This window comes from Mirounga angustirostris, unplaced genomic scaffold (assembly GCF_029215605.1).
Source record: "Mirounga angustirostris isolate CCGP_5_RB_7025 unplaced genomic scaffold, mMirAng1.0.hap1 SCAF_10, whole genome shotgun sequence".
Lineage (NCBI taxonomy): Eukaryota > Metazoa > Chordata > Mammalia > Carnivora > Phocidae > Mirounga > Mirounga angustirostris.
The window spans coordinates 124,663,730-124,682,639 of NW_026991718.1; positions in this window are offsets into that span (position 1 = coordinate 124,663,730).

Genomic DNA, 18,910 nt, shown 5'->3' on the forward strand with positions numbered 1-18,910 from the left:
ACACCTCACACTTAATCTGTCAGAAAAACCTGTTGGTTCTCCTCTCAGGGTGCATTCAGAATCAGACCACTGTCATCACCTCCGTGGCGGTCACCCTGGTCCAGGCTAGTATCATTTCCCTCCTGGACCGCAGTGGTCACCTCCTCACTGGTCCCTGCCTCCATCCTCACCCCTGACACTCCATGCTTCACACACAGCCAGAGGGATCTTGGTAAAACAAAGAAGCACCCTGTCCCTCTGCTCAGGAACCCCCATGGCTCCCACCTCACTCAGTGTAAGAGCTGAAATCCTACAAGGATCCTTCAAGGCTCCTGGAGATCTGGCTCCCTGGTACATTCTGACCTCAGCTCACCCTACACTCCGCATATTCTGCTCCAGCTACACTGGCCTCCTTGCTCCACTTCAAGTACACCAAACAGGCTCCCTCCCGCTTTCTACCTGGAATAGTCTTTTCCAGGTAATCACCTAGCTCCCTCCCTCACCTCCTTTTGGCTTCTGCTCAAATGTCACCTCCTCGGTGAGGCCCACCCTGACTGCTCACCTAATAATCCATCTGCCCAACTTCTGTCCCCCTGACATTGCCTCATGCTGCTCCATGTCCCGCCCCACTGAGTGTATATTTGTGTGCCTATTTGTTTATTTTCTCTCTAGCTACTTTTTAAAAATGTATTGTTATGTTAATCACCATACATCATTAGTTTTTGATGTAGTGTTCCATGATTCATTGTTTGTGTATAATACCCAGTGCTCCATGCAGAGTATTTTCTCTCTCGCGATTAAGATGTGATCTCCATGACAGCAGGGTCCATACCTGCTTTGTTTTTTTTTTTAATTTTTACATATAGTAAAATTCATTCTTTTTGTGGTACAGTTCTGTAAGTTTGGGTAAATACATAGAGTCATGTAACCACCACCACAATCAAGGTAGAGAAGAGCTGCATCACCTCCCAAAATATCTGCCCCTTTGCCAACTCCTCCTTCTCCCCCATCTGTTGGCAATCACTGATCTGTTCTCTGCCCCTGAAGTTTTGCCTTTTCTAGAATGTCATAGAAATGAATGGTGCAGTAGACAGCCCTTGAGACTGGCTGCTTTCCCTCAGCATGATGCTTCTGAGATTCATCCGTGCCATTGCTTCCCTCAGTAGTTTATGCCTTTTGTATCGTTGGAATTTTGGTCTCCCATGTGCCGCTGTCTATCTGTTCTCCAGGTGAGGGCATCTGGGCTGTTTCCAGTTTGGGGTGATTATGAATAAGCTGCTCCAAAAGTTCATGTATAGGTTTTTGCGTGAACAGAGGCTTTCATTTCTCTAGGTTCAACACCCAGGAGTGGGATGGCTGGGTCGCATGCTGAGTGTGTGTTTAACCTCGGAAGAGCCCACCGGGCGGTTCTCCGGAGAGGCTGGTCCTCCCTGCCCTCCCACCTGCTCTGTAGGAGACTAGCGGCTCTTCTGCGTCCCCACGCCTGGTATCTTCTCACCGTTGCCTCTCTCCTTCCGAGCACAGAACCTGGCACACAGTCGGTGCTCAACAAGTACGCACACAGTAGGTGCTCAGTGAGTATTTGCTGAATGAGTAAGTGGATGACTGGAAACGATCATACTGGATGGTTATCAGGGCTTAGTGGGATACAGTTTGTAGAGCGCCTGGCCCAGTGCCTGGCCCTGAAATGCATTCAGGACCTGAGAGGTCACTGTAAACATCAGGGGCCCCCTCCCCAGGGTCAGAGTCCCCAGCTCCAGAGGACAAGGTCCCCTAGCTCCCCCACCTCCTCTGCTTTGATCTCTGGTGTCCTGAGCTCCAGGCTTACCCCCCCAGAGAGGAGGGGGTAAGACTGAGGAGGTAAGACGCCCCCTACCCCTAGCAGAACCCCCGAATCTGCAAGCACCTCCTGAGCCAATGTTGTGGTTCCCTCTGCTCCAGCCAAGGAAGAACCCAGGGAGACTTGGATCCCACTGTATTTTCCTTGCCTCTGCGCCGGAGGATGGAAGGCCCACAGGCCGAGGAGTAGAGCACGTCTGTTTCCTTGCTGGCCCTGTCCCCTTGAGGAGCACACCGATGCCCCCGCTCTGCTGAAGCTCTTCCCAGTTGGGCCAAGCTGCTTGGCCTCCTTCACCCACCCCCACAGGGACCTGTGTGCAGAATCTTTTCACCACCTTTGCTTTTTCACAATGACCCTGACCCTTTCTGCTATTGTTTTTCTAGGTCAACTGAATACGTTCTCCTCTTCTAGCTGTGGAGGCCTGGAGACAGTGCCAAGCACAACAGGCCCAGCGCGAAGGGGGCCTGCGAGGCCCACCCCATCTCTGCAGCCTGGGGCCTGTTCAGGCACAGCCGGGGGACATGCGTGGGGGACCAGGAATGTGAGCTAATCTTGCTTGCGGGCCTCAGCCAGCTGGGGTGGGGACGCAGGCAGGGAGGAGGGAGCGTGGGCTCCCTTTCCATCTCTCTCTGCTCTTCCTCCTCCCCCAACCCTGCCCCATTTTCTTATCAGAGCAAATAATCCCTAAATGATTCTTCAATCATTCACCTGGGGATTTTCTGAGCACCTGACAGCAGACTGTATCGAGGTTTGGGGGTCCAATAATACAAACCAGGAGTGCAGTGGTTCTGAACCAGGGACAAACTGTGCCCTCTGGGGGGGCGGGGAATCTGGAGACCCTTTGTCGTCATGGGTTGCCATGACCAGGGGGCAGGGTGCTGCCGGCATCTAGGGTGGAGGCCAGGGAGGCTGCTAAACTTCCTGCAGTGCACACGGCAGCCCCCCACAACAAGAAGTATCTGGCCCAGAATTGTGAGTAGTGCTGAGGCTCGTGGACGCTGATTTATCATCATCCCATTGTGCAGAGGAGGATACTGAGGTCCAGAACAGTTAGGTAATATGTCCAGGGAGCAGAGGCATGAAGGGTCAGGGCTATATCAATCCAGAAAGCCTCACCCTGCTGCCCTGTGGGTGCGGGAGCTGGGAGGGAGGGGCTCATTCAGAGCGGGGAGGAGCAGGAGGTGGGTGGTGGAGTTCTGGGAGCATTCCAGAGAGGATGAGGACGGGGGAATTTGTAAAGATTCCCAGGGGGCTGGGGAAGTCTGTCACGATCCCTCCTCTCTGTCACGTCGAATACGGGGGGCGGGGAAGCCGCTTCCATACTTTGGCGGGGCCCCTCCCCCTGCCACCCCCAAAGGCTCCACTTGGGGCCTATCCTGGGAGCTGCCCTGCAGTACCAGATAATGAGCAGCAGAGGGCGCGAGAGTTCCTTCGCTGCCGTTTCCATCGCGCTCTCGTTCATTGCAAATAGATGTGCCTCAAAGAAAATGCGGAAAATACAAAAAAAGCAGAACAAAGAAATCGACGTTGCCCATGTTCCCACCTCCAGGGACAGCTAAAATGTTTAAATAGTGAGCGTTTTCTCCCTGTATTTTTTCCAGGCAAAGCTGTTTATGCTTTCTGGTTTGTTTTGTTAGTTTTCCAACACAGGTGTACTCCTCCCAGGCACATGATTTTGTAGCCTGGCTTTTCACAGAACGTTCCATCAGAAGACTTTTGCATTGCCTGACAAGCTCTTCAAATCCTCCGCAGGCGCTGAGCGATGGCTGTGGAGCGGGTGCTTTAAGCCACCGCGTGGCAGGCTGTGTTGTGCGCCGTGGGGGGTGGGGGTGGGGGGGACGAAGGAAGCAAGGAGACCAAGGTCTGGGGGGACAGACAATACCCAGGGTCATTTCAGATCTGGAGCTTGCCACGGAGGGGAAACACCAGGGTGATGTGTTGGGGGGCTCCTGGGTGGTGGCCCCGGGGGACAGTCTTTCAGAGGAGGGGACATTGGACTGGGACCTAAATGATGACGAGGAGGAGTCGACTTGGCGAAGAAGGAGCTGCTGGCGGGCGCTTCCCCTGGGAACACGCCTGGCATGTTTGAAGAACAGGCTGGAAGGGGGCCCCGGCTGGAGACCGGTGAAGGGAGGAGAGTGAGCAACACGGAGGCAAGGCCAGCTTGTGGGCAGTAGCAATGAGGACGTTGGTCTTCACTTGAAGAGCAGTGGGGGCTTTAAAGACAGCAGTGATGTGCTCTCTACATTTTCTCTTAGGGCAAAGGAACTCTAGAAGGAGAAAACCAGGGGAATGGGTGCAGTCCTCCACCAAGAGGTGACCTTGGCTGGGGCCAGGTCCAGGCAGTGGACAGAGATGTGATCAGATTTAGGATGTGTTTTGGAGAAAGATCCCTGGGGCTTGGTGAGGCTTGGGAAGTGAGGAACGGTGAGGTGTTCCTCTGGGTTTCTTCTCTGTACCTGTGTGCCCCTGCTCACCCCGCCCCTCCCTGCAGCCCAGAGCTCACCAGCCTGTGCCCAAGGAGGGCATTCTGCTTTTCTGTTTGCACAGTAAGAGAATAAAGAGTACTGTGCTAAAAGAGGAAGATAAAGACTCGGTGCAAGGAATCCCTTGCATTTCACTTCTAAAAATTATTATCTGTGTGCCTTTTCGGATTTGCAAAAATAAGGACCAGTCATTGCAGCAATATTTGTAAAATACAGGTCTGCACAAAACACGGAAAAATAGGTCTCCATGATCCCACCATACAGAGACCTTCAGTGAACATTCTCAAGTCTTTCTTTATACTAACATCTTTACCAGAGTCTGTATCCATGCCTGGGTTTATTCATTCAACAGATTTTTTTTTTAGCACCTACTGTATGCAAGCCCCTTTTCCTGCCAAGGATGTAGCAAGAAATAAAAAGGCAGAAACCCCTGCCCTGGTAAAGCTGATGTTCTAGGGGAGCAATAAGCAATACAGCCAGTAAGTTACAGAGTCTATATTGTAAGGTGCTGGGGAGAAAGGAAAGCAGGGAACAAGGAGGAGGGAGCTCCATGGGGGGTTGGGATATTAAATGGAGTGATCAGGGAAGGTGTCACTGAGCAGGTGACATGTGAATCCGCGCCTGAATGGGTGGAGGGAGCTGTCAGGAGGACAAGGGTGCGGGGGAGGGAGGAGCACACAAGTGCAAAGGCCCTGAGGAGGGAGATCCTAGAGAGATTCAGGAAGAGCAAGGTCACTATGGTCAGAGCCCAGCAAGCGGAGAGGGGAGGTCGGATAGGGAGGAAAAGGGCGAAGCCAGCCATTGAAAGAATCGCAACTTTAGTCTGAGTCCATGTGAAGCCACGCAGGCCCTTTATTTCTCTGTAAACGTTTTATTGTAAACCCAAACCGAAGGAGAGAGAACAGCAAGATCAGCCTCCCCATACCCAGCTCTCAGCCCTGACTCCCAGTCCATCGGGCTTCATCTGTCCCCACCCCGCCCTACCCCACTGGATGATTTTAAAGTAAACCCCACAAAAAATCCAATCCCTTCATCTGTAAACATTTTGTAAATATCACCAAAAGAAGGATTCTTTTAAACACATTTCAATACGAGTATCATGACTTCAAAAATTACCAATGAGTTCGTGGTGTCACCAAAAATCCAGGGTCCAACCATCCCTGATAGTCTAAATTAGTTTTACAGTTCATTTGTTCAAACTCATATCCCCAAAAAAGTCCAGATATTGCAAACAGTTGATCTGGCCCCTTAAGCCTTTTTTAATCTATAGGTTCCCCTCCTTTTTTTTTTCCTTTCTTTTTTTTCTTCTGTTGCTTTCTTAATTAGGTTTTTTTGTTTGGTTTGGTTTGGTTTTTTTCCTGTAGTTTATCTGTTAAAGAAACTGGGCTGTTTTGTCTCCCAGTGTTTCCCCCATTCATAGCACTGGTCTCTTCCTAATATCCTAATATATTTTACTTTTATTATTTTTGTTAAAGATTTTATTTATTTATTTCAGAGAGAGAGAATGAGAGAGAGCACATGAGGGGGGGAGGGTCAGAGGGAGAAGCAGACTCCCCGCCGAGCAGGGAGCCCGATGCGGGACTCGATCCAGGGACTCCAGGATCATGACCTGAGCCGAAGGCAGTCGCTTAACCAACTGAGCCACCCAGGCGCCCTTACTTTTATTATTTTTTAAAATTTCCCCTCTCCTATTAGAAAGTAGTCTTGGGAGGGCAGCAAACTTAGTCTGCCTTGTTCAGTGCTCTGTGTCCAGCACCATGCCGGCCACGGAGGGGATGCTCAAGAAAAGGATGATGAACACAGGACTAGCTACCACTATCCTTACAACCAGGAAGGGAGGGCATTGGGGTTCTTTGAACTCAATCTTGCAGGCTTAATGATCCATTTAACCATCATACTCCATTCTGTCTCCAGTCACTGACCTCCCTTCTTCTCCCAAAGATGGTGGCCATCTGTGCAAGGACCCAGCCCCCAAGACAATTAATTCCCCAGTGCCTCCAGCTTCCTGCCTCCGAGAGGCGGTGGCCTGCTGGCGAACAAGGCTGTGCTGTGCCACCAAACATGCTTGTCCTCCACGAGACATCCTCAGCCCCCATGTGTCTTAAATGCCCCTGAACTGGCACAAAGCCCAATGGATTCAGAGTAAGTGGTTCTCAGGCCTAGTGGGGTATTTGGTGCCGTTCCTGGTAAAGAAAGAAGAAAAGGCCCAGGAAAAGTGGCAGAGACATCATGCCTGGACTCTGTCCCTTGCCCTCCACTCATCCATCCTTCAGCCCGGTGTTGCTCCCGGGAAGATCCTGAGGCAGCAACTCCAGCATCAGCTGGGCCCTCGTTGGAAAGGCCAGTTCTTGGCTCCAGTGAACGCTAAGCTCTGGGTGGACCCCAGCGACCTGGGCTGTAAGATGCCCTCCAGCGAGTCTGTCTGCAGAGAAGTCCTGGTTCTCAGTGCTCTTGGCAGGACCTCCTGTGAGTATTGGGGTAAGAGGACTGACTCCTTGGTTTGCTGAATAGCAGGGACCGCTGAGCTCCTTCTAAATGGGCTTAGCCACTTGTCTAGGTGCAAGGACGTGAAATTGCAGGAAGCCGAGGCTCAGGGTTTATCTGGGCTCTGAATCATCAGCATGAGCCTCGCGCTGGTGTCTGCTGGGTTCCCTACGTGTTGACTCAGTCCAGCATGCACCTAGACAGAGTCCGTGTGTGACAGACCCAGGGGAGCAGCTGTTCTGTTAAACAGTCAGAACAGGCAAAGGAGATCAACCCAACTGCCACAAGGATTCAACAAGAAGTCCTAGGAGTTGTTGAACAGCAGTGAGGTTCCAGCTGAAACCCAATCCACCGGCTTCTCGATCACATGGAGTTTGCCTTAAACCCACGTTAAACTACCATTACATAAGCTGGATGACCTTGGGCAAGTCAGCTAGCCTCTCTGAGCCTGTTTCTACATCTGGAAAATGGGGGTGGATAATAGGTGCCTCCCAGGGTTGTCGGGAGGATTAACAAGGTAACATCGCTAAGAGTTCCGAAGGTCACCAGATAAATAGGGAGCAGGGCCGTCGAGTTCCATCTTTAGAACGACTCACCGTGGGTCCAGTGTAGGCAGGATGGCAGCTGAGGTCAACACATGGCTCCCAGGAAGCCGGGGTGCTGGGAGGGGAGGAGCAGGGTCACTTCGGGGGGAGGCCTTTGTGCTTGCCATCCCTTTTCCTGTCACACTGCTCCCCTCCTCCGACTCCTTCTGGTGATCTGGGCCTCACATCGAAGCTCCTTGAAGAGGTCCTGCCTGGCCAGCCTGTCTAATGTCCCCCTCCTCCCCTCCTGCCAGCTCTCCTTCCACCATCTTGTTGGTCAGTCCTCTAGCTCCCATCACACCTGGGATGGGTCCTGTTGAATGTCTGTCTCACCCTCACTGGCCACACACCCCTAACTGACCGGAACTCCATGAGAATGGGATCTCCCGTTGGCCCAGGGCAGGCACTCAGTGCGGGAATGAAGGAGTAAGTGAATGAGTGAATGAATTAGAGTGAGGAGGAGAAGCCGTGGAGCAAGGCAAGGGGAGTGGAGGGCAGCCGAGATGGATTTCAGAGTTTCAGACCGCGGAGGATGGAAGTGTAGGAGCAGATCCCCAGGAAATACCCCGCCTCCGTGCAATATTACAGGTTTTTAAGCGTCGCCTTAATGAGATTTTTGCATAGTGGGAGTAATAAAATGTAGGCGATGTCTGCTCAGAACACACTCCCCGATTCAATTTCTACTCTGCTCCTGAGCATGTTGTTAACTTGTCTGGTCCCCGCGGGCTGAGAACGCTAGCTTCGCAGTGTGCTAGAATTGGGTTGCCCAGAGAGGTGATCCACTGCAGGGCTTTCCAGGTCTTTGACAGCAGGCCGCGGGAAGAATTATGATTTGCATGGTGACCTGATACAGGTGTGAGCACACAGACACACATGCGGCACACACAAGTTACAGGAAACTATACTTACCCTTCATGCCACGCACTCTATTTTCTATTTTTTTTCTATTTCACTTTTTTAAGTGTGGGCAAAACCCACCAACTTGATTGCATGATCCATTTAATGGGTCGCAGCTTGAAAATCAGCAGGACTAACGCCTTCGATTTACAGATGCAGAAACTGAGGAAGACCCAAGGTGGCCAACGATCTAGCAAGTTAGTGGCAAAGCCCGGGTGAAGGAATTTCCACTTCCTTTCCAGTGTAGACATCTGGGAGCCTGGGAGTCTAGGGGACAGTGGAATGGAGGAATTCCAGCATCGAGGATAGTGATTTAGCTGCAATGTCCTATTTGCTCCATTAAACCTTCCCTCAACCCCCTCCCTACAAAGCCCCCCTCTACCGCCTGATCGTCTTCACACTGTTTATCGCTAGCTGACAAGATCGAATTTATTACTTTGGGGTTTTTTTGGTCTGTCCCACCCCCAGTGTCAAACATGTAATCTGCATGAACACGAGGACTTACCTGTACTGTGTTCTGCTAGGTCCCCAACACCCGGAAAGGTATCCGGCATCAGTAGGTGCTCAATAAATCTTTACTGAATGAATATAAGATTACATGGTGCAACTGGCATCCAGGTTTTGATGAAAGCAAGTCTCAGACCACATCCAGCTTGCACAAATAGGCATTTATTAGCAGCCAGACAAGCCTGCCTGGAAGCTCAGCGGACTTCCACATCCCTGTCCTTTTTGAGGCTCAGAAAACACTTTGCAGAAAAGGCTCACCGGGGCAAAGGCAACAGTATTCCAGCAACAGGATTTGTTCAGCATCTACGGAGGTCAGGACGCAGGCCATTTAGTGAGCAAAGCTAGGGTGAGATCCCTCAGAGTAGAGAGTGCCATTCCCCAGATCAGCTCCGCCCAACAGAACTCTCTGCAAGGATGGAAGGTTCTATTCTGCGTTGTCCGATACCCTAGCCTCTAGCCACATGTGGCTTTGGAGCCGTTGAAATGTAGCTAGTGTGACTGAGGAATGGAATTGCCCGTTTTATTGAATTTTGGTTAATTTACATTGAAATCGAAATAGCCACCATGTGACTTGTGGTCGCTCGCTCAGACAGCCAGCACAGCCTTAGGAGATGAATCCCTGCTCAGGCAAGAGCAGGGAGCTGCTCTCAGATCTTTTCTCCAATTCCCTTATCTCGAATAGCACTGAAGTCGCTGAGGACAGCGCATGTCTAACATCCTCTGCTCATCATCAGCCATGACTTTCACCAACGGCCGTTTATGTCTCATGCCAGTCAGCAAAGCCTCTGGCGTTGACCAAACAGAAAGCTCGCGGAGACATCGAAGTCGATGCCTGTGGGGTGTGGTCTCTCTGACTGCTTGATGGGGGCTCATCCCTGGGGAAAAAGTTCCTGATTCAAACAACTGGCCACCGCGAAAGTGGAGATCGAAATTAACGAATACATTTATGTCCTCTTGTCTCTGCAGAAGGAGCGGAAACATGAAATAAATTTGCATGTCATTCCGGTTGGGATGGGTCTAGAGTGGTAACGGTGGGGGGTGTGGGGTGGGTTGTGGCTAAGCCCCGCTTCCCCGAACAACTGTTTTTGAAGTTGAAGGCCAGGGGAGAGCCATACGAGAAAACATCACAGGCAGAGGTAATCACAAGTGCAAAGGTCCGGGGGTGCGCCTGGTCGGTTTGAGGAACAGATCAAAGACCAATGTAGAAAAAGAGGGAGCGCTGACAACTTTCTCCTGCGTTGTTACAGCAAGGTTTTTGGATTTTGTTCTCCCACCAGATTTTCCCACCCTTTGCTTGAGACGCTGGCAGGTACTGGGTTAAGCAAAGCTCTGAAGAAGCCAGAGATTTCCATTTGAAATAAAATCCTTTGTATATGCTTTCTGCTATCAGATCCAATTTACTATTGATATTCTCTTTAAAAAAATAATAATAATTTCCATTAGACTGAGGCCAGAATGCCCTGTGAAGCCTAGTGTGGTTTGCCAATTGATTCACAGAATGAAATCTTAACTAAAATCTTTTTATTTTATGCTATTAAGGACACAGAAGGGAGCAGCTGAGTAAAATTTTCCCCTGCCAGGTTAATGCACAGGGTCAGCTGGAAGTGGCCCCAGGGCTGTCTTAAAAAGATTGTCATTTGTGATTTCCCACTATTTTGTTTCCCGTTACCAGTAATTGAAAAAATTTTTTCTTCCCTTCGGGTGAAGTTAATGGATCGACACCTCCTTATTAGCACCTCAGATCTTTATTGGCGACTCCTTCCCAGGGCTGGCATCACCCCCCAGGGTGCCCATGGGAGGCATGCGGCGGGCAGCACGTTTGTTCACATTTCTCTGTGCTCCTCCAGCCAGCGGGTGGGGGGAGGGGGGAGGGAACTAGGGGGTGCCCACCGTCCCAGGACCACGGGCCACACAGCTCAGTGCTCTTGGGGAGTGGCATCTCTCAGCTGACCATGGGGGAAGCCAGGGAGGTCAGATGGGAAGGGGTGCTCATTCTTCCAGGAGCCAACCCCTGTGTTGCTGTAGGACCCAGTGGAGGATAAACCGAAAGTTCTACCTGACCCGAAAAGAGGAGACATCTTCCCTCCCTCTCTCCTTTTCTCTTCCTTTAAAGATAATAAAGGACTCTGATCTCCATTTTCCAAGTTATGTACCCTCGCTAGAGAACACACAGAAAGTGCAGCAAGCCAGCACCCCCTTGATCTCACTGTTCGAGCCCCACCGGCCTCCTTGCTGCGTTTCTCAGATTTCTGTACTGCTGTTCCCCACACGCATCCCGAAACTGCTTCCCCCAGATAGGCCCACTCCCTCCCCTCTTTCCAATCTTGGCTCAGCAGTCACCTTCTCAATGAGGCCATCCTGTGGCCCCACCTGAACTTGCAACCCCGCCCCCAAAACCTGGCACTCCTTGTGCCGTCCGCCCCCACTTTTTCTGGTTCTCGCAAGCACACGGCAATCCCCAACCTGCTCAACATCTTACTTACTTGGGTGTTTACTGTCTGTATCCACCTGCCAGGGAGTTTTGCAATTTTTTATTTCCTGCTTTGTCTTTAGTGCATAGAGTAGCACCTAAAACACAGTAGATGCTCAATAAATCTTTATCAGTGAATGAACGAAGGGTGCAGAAAAAGTCACCCACACTTCTCCTTCATGTTCAACTACTGGTAGTACTTTGGTGCATTTGCTTCTCCTCCTCCTCCTCCTCCTCCTCCTCCTCCTTCTTTCTTCTTCTTTCTCCTCCTCCTCCTCCTCCTCCTCCTCCTCCTCCTCCTCCTCCTCCTTCTTCTTCTCCTTCTTCTTCTTCTTCTTCTTCTTCTTCTTCTTCTTCTTCTCCTTCTCCTTCTCCTTCTCCTTCTCCTTCTCCTTCTCCTTCTCCTTCTCCTTCTCCTTCTCCTTCTCCTTCTCCTTCTCCTTCTTCTTCTTCTTCTTCTTCTTCTTCTTCTTCTTCTTTCTTCTTCTTCTTTTCATATATCTAATCTTTTGTTTTCACTTCTCTAGCAGAATCATCCCATACACAGGGGTTAGGTTATAAAGATAAATGCCTCGAGAGAGAAACTGCAAAAATGCCCACAAAGCCTGCTAAATTGCTCTCAAATGGTTTTATCTACACCCAGGGTAGCAGGCTTGCCTCTAGGAGGCATGTTGCATGGAAATGATGTATCTTGGGGCGGCAGAGCATTATGCTAATTCAGGAAGGTGACACCCGAAGATGGTCCCCCAGACTCTCATCCCACTCCACACTCAATTAGTGGCAAGTCATCATTAAATTAGAGGAACTGCCTGCACGATTTAAATGATTTTTTTCTCTCTTTCCTTTTTCAACGTTTTTGATCAAGAGAATACAGGTGAATTTACATGCATGTGATGGGCATACATACAACCCCCCTGCATACAGCTCCAATCATACCAGATAAGATCATTTTTTAAAACACTTTTATTTATTTATTTGAGAGAGAGGAGAGAGTGAGAGAGAGCTCAAGCTCTAGCTGGGGGAGGGGCAGAGGGAGAGAGAGAAACAGGCTCCCCACGATGAGATGACCCCGGGTTCAATCCCGGGACTCAATCCCGGGACTCTGGGATCATCACCTGAGCTGAAGGCAGACACTTAACTGACTGAGCCACCCAGGCGCCCCCAGATAAGATCATTTTGAACGCAGCTTTTTGCCTTCGTGATACTGTGTTCATTTTTTATGTTTTATCAAACTCTCCAAAAATATCTTCTCTAAAAACGACACTCTCTGCCATCAGGATATGCCCTCATCCTGTACCCTACACAGTCTATCCCATATTGTACGTGGAGATTGTTCCCGATTTTTCACAATGACACACAGAAATGAACAGCTTTGTGTACAATTCTCTTACTGAATTTCAGATTCTTTCCTTGGGTCAAAATCAGGGAGATTTCTGCAACTGGGAGCCCAGGGAATTGGTATCAGTAATCTGACTCGGTGAGTAGCTGCAAGGAAGATAATTTTGTCCTGGAAGTGGGGTTCGGGGTTGCAGCTGGGCACAGTGCCCTCTAGTTAAGAGAACATTCCCAGGAGAAAGGACACCGGGATGAATGGGAAGGAGCGGCAACTTGACCACTAGGGGGAGCCGGGTGGGAATACGGGCTAAAGAGACTTGGTATTACCCAAGATATAAATTGGAGCAGATAAGGAGGAGAATGAGTAATAATACTATTCAAAATAATAGCATCTAAATTTACTGGATCCCTGTGACATTCCAGGCCCTGTACTATCACCATATGACCATCATCTCTAAGCCTTCAACAACCCTGTGAGGGAAGGATCCGGATCCTCCCTTATTATTGTTACAGAAGCGGGACTTGAGGCTCAGAGAGGCTAACTGATTCACCCAGCATCACACAGCCGGTGAGCTGCAGAGCCAGCATTCAAACTCCGGCTGTCGGACGCCAAGGCTCACTTCTATGTGGATATCACCTCAAAAATCACAACCCAGGTCAAAAGGATCCAAAGTTGTAGCCAGGAAGACGCAGGCTGTGCCCCGTCTGAAGGACAAGAATAGGCTGGCAACACAGGAGTAAATGATACAGAAACACTGAGAGGTGACGTTGACACAGAGGCTGCTGTCCGCTTGGACAAAGGCGGACGCCTTGGTGGCTATGGTAACCGCCAGGTGTGGCCATGGCACGGGGTCTTCCGTGGACCTCCTCACGTTCCTCCACTTTGCTGACTGCCGGGGGAGGGGGGCGCCCCCTGGCGGACTCTGCCATGGATCCTACGCTGGGTGCCAACATCGGCGGCCGGTGGGGAGCTCCAGCAGGAGGGGCGGGGAGATGGGCGGGGAGATGGGCGGGGTCGAGAAGTGGAGTCCCTGGCCCCGCCCCGCCCTTACCTGTAAGGTGGCCTCTCCACATGCTACTCTCCAGGTTCCAGCGGCTTCTCTTCCTCCCTGACCCCCACCCCCCATCCAGGCCTATGTCAGGGGCACTATTCTTTCTGGTTTCCCCCTCCCTTGCTCACACTCTGTAAACCGAAAACTCCCTTCAAAGGAGCCCGTTTCATGGGGTCCTGTTTCGTCCTCAGACTCTGTCGCAGACCCCCGGTAATTCACATTTACTCCTTCCTCAGCGTTCTAAGCCAAGATTGCAAACTGGTGGCCCCTGTGGGTTGAATCTGGCCGCCACGCATGCTGAGTTAATTGATCCATGCAGGGCTTGAACATTCTTTCAAATTAGTTTGCAACCTTTACCCCCTGGGAGGGATCCCATAAATAGGTGCTCACGTTGGAAGTTCGGATCTGGCCACATGGGGCCTTCCCTGGTGACCGCTGTCAGCCAGCACCGAGGAACTGCCCCCTCCACTGCCTTTTTTTTTTTTTAAGATTTTATTTATTTATTTGAGAGAGAGAATGAGAGACAGCACAAGAGGGAAGAGGGTCAGAGGGAGAAGCAGACCCCCCGCTGAGCAGGGAGCCCGATGCCGGACTCGATCCCGGGACTCCAGGATCATGACCTGAGCCGAAGGCAGTCGCTTAACCAACTGAGCCACCCAGGTGCCCCTCCACTGCCTTTTAAGAAGATGCACTGAGCCACCCAACCCACCTTTCTTATTTCCATTACCTGCCTGGCTCCTTCAGGCAATGGGTTTATGACCTGGACCTGTCAAGTCCTTCAGACGTCCCCTGCCTTTAACCATGGGGCTCCTGGGGGCCGAATCCAGAATTCGGGCTCTGAGAAACAGCTCGGATGGCAGTCGGTATTGGAGAAAAGGAAAGGCAGTGATGGCCCGGGAGCTTGGCGGCTGCAGTGGGCGCCTGGGGAAGCAGGCAGGCCGTGCTATAGATCTGCCTGAGTGGGAGACACTGTGCTTTGATCGTGGGTCAAGCTAGTTAGATTTGGGAATAGTGGCCTCAGTAATTAGCCAGCAGTAAGAGCTGAGAGGGAATGTGAGAGCCTCTCATTGATGTGTCTCTCTGTGATATTGAGTTCAGACGGAACCTACGAATCAGAAGTTTGGATAAAATGGCCACCTTTGCCTTCCTCTCTGGAGGCCTCCAGTGGCGCCCTGGGAGCAGGTAATATGGAGGAGATCAAGGCCCCTGACCTTCTAATGAGATGATGCTGCCAATTTCCCCCGGATTTGCTTATCAAGTTCACCAGCTCATACTCACCAAGTGCACGGTTTGGCCTGGAAAATCTCCCTTCTTTGTCAATAAGCCAAGAAAGCTATTTGGAAGGTTCTCAACACCCTCTCCCCAAATCTCAGTACAAGACAGAGCTTAGAGTGAGTACGCAAAGTATCTCGGTTCATGCTGGGGATTGCTCTGCACTCTGGGCCCCCCAGTGCTGGTCCTCAGTTGCACCCACTATATTCTCACCTGGAAAGTTCAGGGAAAGTTTGGTTTTGCAAGCCACCTGGGGGACACTTTTCAGCCTTGGAGTCTGCAATGAGGTAGAGTGATCATTAAGATCGACATTGGTTCTGGGGGTGTGACAGACGTCAAACCCAGCCCATCCCTTAGAGCTGTGGGGACTTTAGCAATTTCATGAACCTTTCTGAGCTGGTTTTACTCATCTGTAGAGGGGATGCTGGTCATCGTAGCCCAGTCCTGGCTTCTCAGAGTGTGGCTGAGACCAGCACATCAGCCTCCAGGGGAAACTTAGAGAAAGGCAGACTTTCAGACCTCACCCTTGACCCAGTGACCCCAAATATATATTTTTACAAGATCTTCAAGTGATTCGTGTGTAGTTACAGTTTGAGAAGTACTGATCAGATTCCTAGGGCTTGAGGAGTCCGTGCAAATCATTGACTTGATACATATTTATTGAGCACTTACTATGTGCCAGGCCCTGTGGCAAATGCTAGGTGTACAACAGCGAATGTGATAGATCAGTCTTGGCCGTGATGAATCTACCTTCTAATGGGAAAAGCGGGTGAAGAGGCAAGACAATTATGTAAAATATGGGATCTGCCCGTGATAAGCAGAGAGGAGAAAAATAAAGCTGTGCTCCCAGATGGGAATTGGCAGGAACAATTATGACAGTAGGGTGAATGACGACTTGGTGACATTTGAGCAACAGCCTGATGGAGATGAGGAAAGGCATGTCCAGGTGATCTAAAAAGCACATACAGAGACCCAGCAGCAGAAGCAGGCTTGATGTGCTTGCAGTCTGCTCAAAGAGGCAGGCACAGCTGGGAGAGACAAAGTAAAGGGAGAGAGGAGACGAGCTGGGACAGAGGTGAGGGCAGGGGCAGACGACAGAGAACTATACAAGTCACCGAGGACTCTGGCTTCTCCTCCAGCGAGCAGGGACCCCCTGGACAGGTGGTGTAAGAGGTGGTGCCATATAGTAAATACTCAACTCGGGGCGATGACCACTGTGGTTGTAACTGTTGCCATTATTCAGGGGTTGTGCAAATAGGTTGGTCTCACCCTTGAGGTTTCAGCTTCGATGTTCGTTTTCCAGAATTCCTTTCTTGGCTGCCCAAGCTGGAGGGGGGTGGGGGGACAGCCTTCCAAGTGTCCACAGCCTTCTGAAAGCCCTTGGGTGGGTGGGGCTGGGTGTGGAGAACTGGCGGGTCCTATCTCAGAGCCCCGCATTGGACTTGGCACCTAATAGGTGCTCAATAAATACTTATCAATTGAAGGAATGACTAGACACAAAGACTCACGGTGTGAAAGGGTGGGCGTGCTCAGGAAGGGTGAGAATGTAGCTGGGGAGGAGTGGCAGGTATTGTCAGAAGCAAACACTTGAGCGTTGCACAATCAAGGCACCCTGTGGAGCCTGATGCCCAGGAGCAGGATGGGACCACAGCCCTGGCCGGCTCTGGTCACACACAGCCGGGTGAGGTGACCCAGAGGTCACAGGAACACTGTGCCACTAGATCCTAGTATTCTGTGCCAAACCTTGCAAGGCTCGTGCCCTCCAGACTCAGGGCCACCATATGCACCATAGGCCCAGGCTTCTTGGCAAAGCTTTCTCCGAAACAGTGATGCTTGGGCATTACTGGCTGGGGGACGGCCCCACGGAGAGCCGCCAGGCAGCACTAGGACAGAGCAACTGTGCGCATGCTCTCTGACCGGGCAATCCCCTCCCAGCGCCAGAGCCCAGAGCAGCCGTTCTCAGCCAAGACAATCCTGTCCCCCGGGGTACACTTAGAAATGCCTGGAGACGTTTTTGAGATTGTCACAACTGGGGACATGCTCCCAGCACCGAGTGGGTGGAGGTCAGGAATGCTGCTAACCATCCTACGACAGGTCAGTGTGGCCCTCCCGGTAGAGAATTATCTGGCCCAAATGTCCGTAGTCCTTATTGTCCCCTAAGGAGCCCTTCTAGACAGTTTTTCTCAATTGCCCCCCAAATGAAATTTTATTTATTTAATTTTTAAAAAAGATTTTATTTATTTATTTGACAGAGAGAGACACAGCGAGAGAGGGAACACAGCAGGGGGAGTGGGAGAGGGAGAAGCAGGCTTCCCGCAGAGCAGGGAGCCCGATGCGGGGCTCGATCCCAGGACCCTGGGATCATGATCTGAGCCAAAGGCAGACGCTTAACGACTGAGCCACCCAGGTGCCCCTACAAATGAAATTTTAATATCACAACTACACTGCGGATCTGCTCGTGGGCTGTGAGTAGAGCTGTGCTTTCTACACAAGGAGAGTAAGATTGGGGAGTGTCTATCACAGGTGAACAGATAAACAACATGGGGTTTATCCGTACAATGGAATAGTGCTCAGCCTTACAAAGGAAGGAATTCCTGACCCATGGAGGAACCATGAGGACGTTCTGCTGAGTGAAGGAAGCCAGCCGCGGAAGGACCAATACTGCGTGATTCCGCTTCTCTCAGGCACCTGGAGCAGGCAAACCCACAGAGACGGGAAGCAGAATGGTGGCTGCCAGGATTTAGGGGGTGGGAAAACGGGGAGTCATCATTTCATGGGGACAGAGTTTCAGTTCTGCAAGATGAAAAGAGCTCTGGGGATGGATGGTGGAGATGGTCGCGCAACAAGGTGAAGGTGTTCAATGCCGCTGAACTGTGCACTTAAAAATGGCCGTGAGGGTAAGTTTTACACAATTTTTTTGAAAAGAGTACTATTTTTCCAGCCACCCCCAAGAACCAATTCTCACCCCCCCCCCCCCCGAGAATGCACAATCGAGGGACCCTTGCGCAGGTCATGCATGTTTGAATGTCGCCGGCAGCACGGCTGGAGGTGGTGGGCGGTGGGTGCCCCTCCCAGGAGACGTCTCTCTCTTCGGAGAATTGTGCCCATCTGGCCGTGCAGGGCGGAGGTGCTGATGGAAAGATGCTTGCAGTCGTCACTCAGAGACAGCCTGCCCCCAATGCCCCACAGCCACACTCTCTGGGATTTCAGGAAATCCATAAGCGGTCAAATCGGTTTTTTGCTTCCTCTAGTCAATGACTCAGAGCCAATTTCAACCTGACCCCTTTGCTAGATGCCAGATAATCCATGTGTCCTGCCCACCCTCCACCCCGCAAAGCCCAAATTCCCTGATGCCAGCCTGCCTGCAGTTTATTTTCTTTGCTCTCACTTGCAAAATCTGGTTTTGCCTTTGTTCCCTGAAACAGTCTAGGAACGTGTGTCTTCCTCGCGTAAGAACTAGATGGCGTGCAAATAACTAAATATCCCTGAGTTATTCTTTGACAGTAAGTAAAATATGCAGACGCATACCACGGAAGATGTTGAGAAAGCTACAAACAATGCCCTGATGTGCACAGGGCAATGTGGAGAGTCTAAAAAAATGCAGCACGATGCCATTGTATGGGAGTTAAAAATGGATACACACAAAGTAATTACACGTGATTTGCAAAACACGCCTACGCTCAAACATGCGGGGTGGGGGTGCGGGTGCGGGGCTGGTGGGAGTGAGGAGTGGACGTCAAAGGAACGAGAGAGATTTGTACATAAGACCTTGCATAGCCAAGGATGATAATGTGGCAAGCTCAGCCCTGTAGAAAGTAGTCTATCACATAGTTCCACATACATGATTTTAAAACTCATACATACATAGCAACACTTGCGTATCTGAGGCAGACTCCTGCACAGTAAAAGATGTACAGAAAGCACATCTGAGCAGCTGGTGGTGAGGGGAGGAGGGAATAAAGGAGGAGACACACATGGGAACAAATCAACCAAGGGTTGGGGCT